Genomic DNA, 8,193 nt, shown 5'->3' on the forward strand with positions numbered 1-8,193 from the left:
ATTGGTGTGTTTTTTCTAATAAATCAGTAAAATGTGAATTTGTTATTTTCTCGAAAACTGTAACAGGTACAGAAAAAACTAAAGAGGCCTCGAAAGAGGCAAAAAAGTTTCTAAATTAATAGGAAATTTTAACATTTTATAAAAAAATCATTGGGGCACCAGAAAAATGTTTGTGGAAGGAGAAAGGAGGCCTTAGACAATAACACTAAACTAACACTCAAGTATATCATTAATTTCATAACAAAGCATTTTTGAAATGTGGTCTATACAGGGTGTTACAAATTTGATGCAAAAGCATTGCTATCTCAGAAACTATAGTTGATAGAGCTTTAGTTAAAAAAAGGCAAAGTTGCGCATTTTATTGCTAAATAATTTGGTAAAAAAAAAATCAAAAATGTTTTATTACTTCCGGAGATATCCGACAAAAGCCGAAAAGGTCAAATTTCTATTTTATTTTTTTACCACTTTATTACCGATTATTTTGTAAAATCAATAGCACCTTCTGGAGGCACTTTTTTATGCTCTTCAAGAAAACAGCTTTAGTTTTCAGCTCCGACGTTTCGTTTTTTAGATATCATCAACTTCAATTTTTCAAATACCGACCTAAACTTTTTATTTCGTTTTTTAGTAGCTACAGATTTTCTGAAACTAATGATGTGTCACACTTGTCAAAAAAGTATACCTTGAGTACTTAAGTACCTGTTTTTTTTTGTGTGTATTACGTACTTGGTACTTAAAGTTTTTTAAATAATTTAAGCAATTGAAATTGATATGTTGTCATAATAAGTAGATAATTTAGTTTGATATAATTTAATAATTAGGTTCATTGCTCCTTCGAAAAAAAAGAGAGAAATGTATTTAAAAAAATAATTGTTTTTGGTGAATTATTTATTTTTCAGATACTCACATGTTTGAATTTGAGGTTGAGTTTTGATGAATCAGCTTAAACTTTATTTTTAGTGTTAAACAAAGCAAAACCTAAATCTTAAGTCATAACAAGCTAAATTATCTACTCATTATGAAAACATATGAATTACAAATGCATTAAAAAAAAAACAAGTACCTTTGCCTCCATTTAACCAAAGCTCTAGCAACTATAGTTTCTGAGATAGCAATGTTAATGCCTTGAATTTGTAATACCCTGTATATTTTTGGGTCTGGTGCGATATAGGTGCAACCGTATTTTGCAAACCGTTTTTTTAATGAAATTTATGTCATATTGTTTATTTAACTTAGTTCTACCCAAAAACGGGTGGTTGGAGCTGTTTGTTGGGAAAAGAATAGTAAAAAAACGCCTTTGAAAGTGGTCAGGTTACACCAAGTACATGAAGGGTTTAATAGTTAAATAGCTTAAAAATTTGTAAATTAAATAAGTATTTTTAGTTTTTACATGCAAAGTGACACTTTACTATCTATAATTACAGTTGACAATGTTAACCTTAGTGTCAGATTAGTAGAAGGGGCAATGTTTATTTTTTGTAAATGTATTGAAAAAGATACATGGTAACCTAGTGCTAACCATAGTGGCCAATTTATATATGTAGCAATAATTATTAAGATCTCAAAAAGAGAAAAAATATGGAAACTTCCATTTTAAGAGATTAAAAATTAAGTTTTGGAATGATTAATTTTGAACAGAAAAACAGTTTTGTTTGACAACATTGCCAGGGTTGTTAGGCACCAAACAAATAACAAAATGTTCAACAATCAGGCTGGTGGTGTTGGTATGAGATTGTGGTTCAATTTACCAAAATAAGGGTGGAAGTGATTCATCCACCCTTATTTTCGTAAAAGTAAGTTAAATAAACAATCTGACATGGATTTCATCAAAAAAGAACTGAAAATATGGTGGCATCTAAATCGCACCAGAACCATATTTTTCTTAGCTGTTAATTTCGTGCTGAAAATTGAATGTAACTACAAACCTTACTTTCATTTAGTATAATTCTAGCTTGCTTCAATTTAACGTTTGCATAAACCCACCTTTAATTTAAGTAAAATCAGTTAACTCACCTTAAAACTTACTTTTTTATCCACCATTGTAATGTAGTTGCAAAAATTGCACATGATTTGGCTCCTCAACTTTATTGATATGTTGCACTTCTTGGTGGGTAATATGGGCCTCAAATAGGACAATTTCTTCAAAGAAGTTGTGCTTTCTCATCCAGATAAAAAATGGGGAAGTATTCAGCATATATGGGATAAAATTCTGTAAGATTTGTTGTAGTAATGTAGCCATGTTTATTGCCACTGTAATCTTGTAATCTTACCTCGGCTAGCAGCCCTTGTATCCATTATGCTTATGCACATCAAAAAATATACATTTTCTTCATTAGATTATTGTAATATAAATTAAAAAAACTACAATTGATGAGGTGCACGTGAAGTTGATTTGCTATTTGAGTTGAGTTTTTAATCCTGATAAGAGTTTTTACTTAATTATATTAAGGATATAGTGTATCAGTCATCCAGGTATGTATTTGCATAGTCTAAATTCCAATGTGAGATTTGTTGCAGTCCACAGGACTCTTCTTTGTTAAACAGCATGTCTTATTTATTCTAGAAAAATGGAGTTTAGTACTTATTACTATACCCTTGACAACATTCACCAGCAAAGATATGTGGAGAAAGTGGCTTTAATTCAAATATATCCATATTTATTGAAAGAGAAAGACTGCTTAATAGATCTGGCAGACTTTCCGAAGATATTTTACCCTGACATTGTTATGTATTTGGTCCATACAAAAAGTGCATTTACAATGGAGGAAATGAAGGCTTATAAAAGTCTTGAAGCCTATAATCAGGCATTATGTGGATGGGTGAAGAAAATATTTGTGAAGCAAGTTGCCTCCAAAGTTGTTTGTAGGAAAAGTAGGTTTTGTTTTACTTACCATTTCTGAGAACTGTTTTTTTTAAATATGTCTTATTAATTTAAGGTAATGCATTCTCAAAGACTGAGTGAGAAATTATTAACCACCTGGATAATTTGTGAAAAACAAGGCACCATAATCAGTGCACATTGTGACTGTATAGCAGGACTTGGGGAAGTCTGCACACATGTCGCTTCAGTGCTTTTTGCAATCGATGACTTTTTAAGAAAAGTTGAAGAACCAACTCTAACAGGTGTAAAAGCATATTGGATGCCACCAACAAATAAACCAATTGAGCCAAAAAGAGTCCATGAGATCGACTTTTCAACTTCCAAAAAAAAATGTTTTGAAGAGGTGCCAATAAGGGAGCGAGAAGCAGAGAAACTGGACATTCCTCCACTTTCTAGTGTAGAAAAGCATAATTTATTGAAAAACTTAGAAGACAGTGGTTCAGTCCTGCATTTAATTACACCACCATTTTCTGGACAATTAATGGAAACAATGTATGGAAAGAAGTCACTGAATTTTAGTACATTATTTAAAGAGGAATATGCAAATTTCTCTTTTGCTGAACTTCATAAAATTGGTAAGTATATAAAGAATACTTGGTCTTGAATTGTTTTTGTTGTTTCAGTTCAATAAATATATTATGTAACTAGTTACATAAAGTATCACTTTATGTAACTAGTTATGAAAAGTTCATTTCATCACTCCCTGTTTTTATGCATTTCCGTAGAAACATATGGGCGACATCCATCATAACATGTCGTTGTCACAGTTTATACAAGGTGCTATGAAAGTGAATATTTGTGTTAAATCACTTTAAAAGATGGTTTTTACCGCTTTTTGGTCAAAATTAGAAAAAATTATGTATGCAACACGTTTCGAAAATGTTTTATTGTGTAACTCATTCAAATTGTAGGACCTCGTTGCGCTCGCCCTACAAACATTCATTCGTTACACAAAATCGATCTTTTCGTAACTGGTTACATAAATAGCTATTTTTTAAACTCTTTTTTATTTTTCTAGGTGAACAAATTGATATGGTTATTTCACTGCAAGAGTGTGAAACTATTGAAAAGGAGACAAGGGGACAGTCCAAGTGTAAGAGTTGGTTCTTATATAGATTGGGAAGAATTACAGCATCGAAGTTTAAGAGATCTTGTAGAACAAAAATTGACAAACCTTCTTTATCTCTTATTAAGGAGATTTTCTATCCAACCATGCATCAGTACAAAATAAAAGCAATAGATTATGGCTGTGAACATGAAAAAAATGCCATTAAAGATTTCTCCACCTTTATGGCAAAAACACATAAACATTTTATTGTAGCAAAGGTAGGATTGTGTATCAATCCAAAGTGGCCATATTTTGGCGCATCTCCTGATGACTTGTGATTGCTGTGAAGCCACTCTTTTAGAAGTTAAGTGTCCATATTGTGTAAGAGACTCTGTGGTAGAAGAGTTGACATTTAGAAATTCGTTTTTGCAAACAGTTAATGGCCAGCTTTCATTAAAGACAGATCACGCCTATTATTACCAGATACAAATGCAGTTGGCATTGACTGAAAAAAATTATGCTATTTGGTTATCTGGACAAAAAAAAAATTTGAACTCATTAAAGTTCTATTTAATGAGATCTTTTGGTCAGAAAAACAAAGAGAGGCAAAGGATTTTTTTCAAAAAGTACTTCTCCCTGAATTGCTGGGAAAATTCTACACTAGGGAAAAAGATTCTGCTTCTCCAGAAAATCCTTTGTGGGAAGGGGAAGTTTTTAAAGACCTAGATGTGTATGAGGAAACAGTTTTTACTGACGAGACCGAAATTTTACAGAAGGCGCAAGAAATTCCTGGTTCCAGTAAACCAACATTATACTGTTTATGCCAAATAGAAGATGATTCCAAAACTCCCATGATTGCATGTGATTCCAAATCATGTGATATTATGTGGTACCATCTCCAATGTGTAGGGTTAAGTTTGGAGACAATTCCCGGAGGTGAATGGATATGTAAAGTGTAAAAGCAAAAAATGATGTATTTATTCTACTCCTCTTTTAATATTAAGTTAGTAACTCCTAAATATTTAATAATAAATTAGTTTTCATCGAAAATTCTTTTGTACTTTTTTAAAAATATAGATATATTTTGCACTTATGAGTATTCTTTATTCATGTAAAGTACATTCTCACATTTTACTCGCACAAGAATAATACAAACTATATGAATATTAATTAAAAAACTCACAACTACATCAAAATTGCACTCTCAGCACTTAAATAACTATTAAAACCATAAACTACTCTATTTAACATAAATTATATTATTTACAAAACAATTTAACACGGATTGACGTTCGCACTTAAAAAATCGTTGTCGTAAAAAGTCCTATATGTTTCTTCAACAATTAATTGTGTCATTCTATATGTACCAAAAGAAACCATGTCAGAGGTAACCATATATAATTTAACTTTATGACAACGATTTACTAACCAGGAACTTACTTCCGCCTTAAGCAGACAGAAAGATTAATCAAGCGGTATAATCCCTGGGCACAAATTGTACATTGCAGAACAAACCACCACAATGCGATCAAGGCAAATTCATTATCTCCTTTTTTTAACGCAATTAATGGGAAAATGCCACCTAATATTTTAAACTTCCTCCTTAATAATCCAATCACTCTCTCGACATGAATCCTTACACTTGCTAATTTTCGAGTTGTTTCTATTTCAACTGCACCTAACTGTTTTTTACCTCTTAAAAATGATGGGTACTGCACCTCTGCACAATAGATCCTTACAGAATCAGAAATTGAAAAACCTCTATCTGCTAATACCAAGTCACCTGGCTGCAAGTTATTTAAAAAGGTGGAATTCTCTGCTATGAATTTATCGCTAGCACGTCCACCATAAGCATTTGAGATAAACATAATAACTCCTTGGGGTGATATTCCAATCAAAAATTTAACTGTATGATGATGTTTATAGTTAGACCAAGTTCTGGCTGCAGCTTCCAGATTGGAAGGCTTCTCTATAAATAATTCAAAACAATCGATGATTACTGTTGTTCTATTGCCAAATACATTTTTAAAACAAGATGGCATGTTAACTTGTAAATTTTCTCTTTCAGGCCATACCACTAAATTTTTAAATCTGCAATATAACACATGAATTGTGTTATCAAATATGCGAGCTGCTGTAGTTCTATGACAAAGAAATCTGTTTCCTAAATCTGTAAATTGGAGATTGAGTCTCAATTTCATTAAAGTGAGAATTAATTGTTGAAATTTGGATAATTTAGAATTTGGGATTAAATACAGCTCTATTATTTTTTTTTCTTTGTTTATTGGGTCTTCTGTCTCACACAAAAAAGGTTTGTTGGGAAAATGGAATTTCGCACTATTTTCAACTAAGTTGAAAATAACATTAACCTAGTCGTCCCAACACAAGACCACTGACTTAGGCTCGGTCTTGTTACCTAAAAACGCTGACGTTTCGGTGGAAAATCTACCACCGTCTTCAAAGAATCTAAAAAAGAAAGAACACAACGGCAGAACACAGAAAACAACAACTTAATAAATATTAAACCTGATAATGTTCAATTTGGAACTCTGAGAAGGGTTTTGTCAATAAAAATTGACATAAATTTTGACTTTTGTCATTCCAATAGGAAAGATTATCTATTGTTGTAGTGAAAGGTGGGTTTTATAATGAAAACAAAATTACAAGAAATTTCAGTTTCGTTTGATATGACCAAGTGTTATCTCCTCCTCTAGAATATTTAACCAAGTTTGGTCAATATTAATAGAGGATGTAGCAACACAGGAGTTATGGTTATTGGTATGGTTTTCTACAGCTCTATTAGTTGCAAAACATTATCTAAATATTTTATTTCAGGAAACCCAGTATAATATAAAACTGCCTTCCTATCATTCCTAAAATAGTTTTCATCTAAACTAAGTTTATGTATTTTTTCTCTTAAAGTGTATATTTGCATGTTGCAAAGCTACTTCCAAGTCTTCTTTAGTAACTTCTTTGTCACCACCATTTCCGGTTTGTGTCACCTCCACAACATCAGCTTGTCCAGCTAAAACTTCTTCAAGCAAATTTTGCTGATCCACTTCAGTTTGTTGTGTTTCATTTGGAATTCTAGATTGCTATAATCATTTAATAATGTTATATAAACTACCTGTACTGCAAAAAAAAACCTTCAAGCTCTACAAAAAAAAAAAAAATGCTTTTTACTCTCTCCTGTAGCCTCTTAAACCTTTCCAAACCTTTTGACTGGGCTATCTTTGCTAGAGAAGTGTACCCCATATGTTTCGTTGGCACCCAATCAGGATTTCTTTGGTCATACAAATCAGCTGGTTTTCCTTTAATTTACATTAATTACATGTTTTTTAATAGGGTATTTACCTACATGCTTAACATTCATTGTTTTATGTAGTTATGTACCTATACAAAAAAATCTGCAAAATTTATTAGATAAAAGAATGATGATATTTGAAATGATATTAATTTTCGACTGGATATTTATAAAAACAAAATAATTACCTGTTATAAAGTGTTTTGAACACACTCTTGCATATTTGATTTTACTCTCTGTAAAATCATCCCTTTTGATTGCCATAATCCATGCTTGTCTACGACGTTGAGCTATTTTATTGACTTTTCTGTTGGCTCCTATCGCAGACGGTATTCTAAAAGGTTCTTTTGAGTTATGTATGAAGTTCTCAAGTGTTCTGAAGATCCATAGTTTTACCTAAAAAATTTAACTCCTACATCCCGCGCAGCATTACTTCCACAGTTCACTACCGAACAGAACGATGGCATTGCGGCTAAAATGTTATGTGGGTACCTATATGAGTTTGCTTTGTATACAGATATTTTTACGTCGATAAAACCTCTAAAACTAAATTTTAATCGCTTATTTCCAGAATATTAGAAGTGAAACATTAGTAATTATATGGCTCTCTTGGTTATGTTTTTCCCTCAGGGTTATCAGCTGATCGTCATCTGTCAAACGGTGCACCACGTCAATTATTTTAAGCTGCATGCTGCAAGGCAATTTTTTGACATAACAACACAAAGACAACAAAAGCTAAAGCATAGTGACTAGTGACAGCTAACAAGTCGGAATTGTAAGGCGTATTTTGACGGCAATATTAACCTGAGTTTTAAGTCGTAGTAATATAGGCCGTCTTTTTTCTTCGTGTGACGTCACAGTGGGTGCTCGGGTGCCATATATTTGTTGTTGTTTATGTTTATTTAGCAAAATCGCTACTACTACAAATTACTTTACATACGTTAACTTTACTTAAGTATA

The 8,193-nt window shown here is 31.9% G+C and overlaps 2 long non-coding RNA genes across 2 annotated transcripts in view; both read right to left on the reverse strand.

Moving 5' to 3' along the window:
• LOC145738087 (uncharacterized) overlaps nt 1-2,417 on the reverse strand; it is a 40,646-nt gene extending 38,229 nt beyond the window's left edge. The window contains exons 1-2 of the long non-coding RNA XR_014180583.1: nt 2,271-2,417; nt 2,014-2,209 (exon numbers count right to left, since the gene is read on the reverse strand). This is a non-coding gene — a long non-coding RNA (uncharacterized LOC145738087). The remainder of the gene's footprint in view (nt 1-2,013; nt 2,210-2,270) is intronic.
• Nucleotides 2,418-5,011: 2,594 nt separating this feature from the next.
• LOC145738177 (uncharacterized) lies at nt 5,012-7,908 on the reverse strand. The gene is made up of 3 exons (XR_014180627.1): nt 7,630-7,908; nt 7,422-7,567; nt 5,012-7,336 (listed from the first exon to the last, which is right to left on the reverse strand). It is a non-coding gene; the product is annotated as an uncharacterized LOC145738177 (long non-coding RNA).
• Nucleotides 7,909-8,193: the final 285 nt, after the last annotated feature.

Source organism: Ips typographus, linkage group LG15 (genome assembly GCF_016097725.1).
Source record: "Ips typographus isolate SLU linkage group LG15, UJ_Ityp_2.0, whole genome shotgun sequence".
NCBI lineage: Eukaryota > Metazoa > Arthropoda > Insecta > Coleoptera > Curculionidae > Ips > Ips typographus.